We start from the raw sequence: 1,795 nt of genomic DNA, 5'->3' as shown, positions 1-1,795 counted from the left end.
GGAGAAGGTAAGGTTAGGATGTGAGCTGAAGGGAAGCTCAGAGCAGGTCTTGTTTTTCCTGTCCTTTCTAAGGCATAAGTTGCCTTAAGAGAATGAAAGATTTTTTCTTCCTTCTTGTGCAGTTGCTGGTTAATGGCCACTGTCTGCATCATCATTTTCCAGGGATCTGTAAAAGTTTTACCAGCTGCTTTCTCCCCCTTTGAAGCCAGCCCCCAAAGCAGACTTTCCACAGCTTTTCCATAAGTCATGTGAAAAAAAAATGACATAGGAGGTGAAATTGGGATAGATTCCTTTATTATTATTAGAAATATTAGAATATTAGAAATATTGTCCCTAGCCCTCACTCCAGGGAAAAGTGGCAGTGGTATCAACATCTACTATCAAACCTTGTCTTATCACGAGGAGGTGCTACCCTGCATCTTTTTAAGGCTTCTTTCCTTGAAATGTGATGCAAATGTTAACAGAAATGAAACTGACTGAGACTCCCAGCCTTTGTAGCAGGATTGTTGAGTATTGATTGTTTAGATCCTTGAGAAGACAGGACGTGCTGGGGGTGCCCATTCTTCTTCCCAGCCCCATGCATGCAACAGTTCTTGGGGCTGCCGGCACCTCCTCTGACTGACACCACAGTGCCTCCCGAGATATCAACAGCATCCCTGTGTAGACGTGATGCCACATTACTCAACAAGTCCCGTGTGCCTAGAGTGCCTCGGGCATGCTGCAGAGGCATAGGTCTGTCCTGGGGTGCAAAGGGGCGAGGTGTCCTGAAGCTGTCTGGCCAGGCTCTGCATATGCTGCCTGGAACGTGCCCTTCGCCTTCCACCCAGGAAATGCTGGACAGAAATATGGGGTCACTGCTTTCTGAACGCAACTGATGGCACTTAGATTAGCTCTTTAAGTCTTGCTATGGGTCCTGATACACGTGATTTGAATTTCTAATGCTGGAGAGAAGGAATGAAAAACCCCCAAAAGGTTTGTTGGGTTTTGGGTTGGTTTTAGTTTTGGGGGGTTTTTTTGGTTTGATTTTTTTTTTGGAGTTGGTTGGTTGGTTGATTTTTTTTTTTTTTTTTTTTTTTTTTTAGAAGGCTGTTGTTTTGTTTGTTTGCTTTCAGATGTGCTAGGTTCTTTGTATTAAAGATAAATTCATGTTTTCCCCTTGACTGGCTAGCTTTGCACTCTTGTCAATACATCTTTCATGTCTAAGATTGTCTGTATAGAAGTTGGAAGATATGGTGAGTTCTGAACGCCAACAAAAAAAATCTTTAGGTCTCCATCTATATTCAAGTGCAATTAATTGTAAATGCTTCCAGGTATCTAATCTCATTCTTTGTTCCTGGTAACTGTTTTTACTTTCAGCCTTTAAAAGAGCCCTAAACAGAAGATCAGACTGATGTTCAAAACTGGAAAGTCTGCAAACAAACTTTAGGTTAAAATGGGGTTACTCAGACTTGGCTTTATGCAAAAATAATCAATTAAGAAGCTTATAACTCAGAAACTCCTGTTTGAAATGTGCACTGCTGGACAGGGGAGGGAAATAAAAGGATTATATAAAAAAAGTCTTTCAGCATGAAATGTCATTTGTTCTCCATTTGAAAACCCAGGTACATTAATTGGCTCTTCTGAAATCCTTTCTTCCTGAGGTCAAGGAGTTCATAGCGTTAAAAGAAAAATAAAAAGGAAGAAAAGCTGAATGGCAGTTTAAATTCTCAGAGCGGCTTCCCGCACTCGCTGAAGCCCTTGTGTTCCTCCTCCACGCCGCTGCAGTAGCGGGGCAGCAGGTCCCTGTGCGGGCGGG

This window comes from Corvus brachyrhynchos, unplaced genomic scaffold (genome assembly GCF_000691975.1).
Source record: "Corvus brachyrhynchos isolate BGI_N302 unplaced genomic scaffold, ASM69197v1 scaffold56, whole genome shotgun sequence".
In the NCBI taxonomy this organism is placed as follows: domain Eukaryota; kingdom Metazoa; phylum Chordata; class Aves; order Passeriformes; family Corvidae; genus Corvus; species Corvus brachyrhynchos.
The sequence above is the reverse complement of the archived record's forward strand: the minus strand, read 5'-3'. Positions refer to the sequence as shown.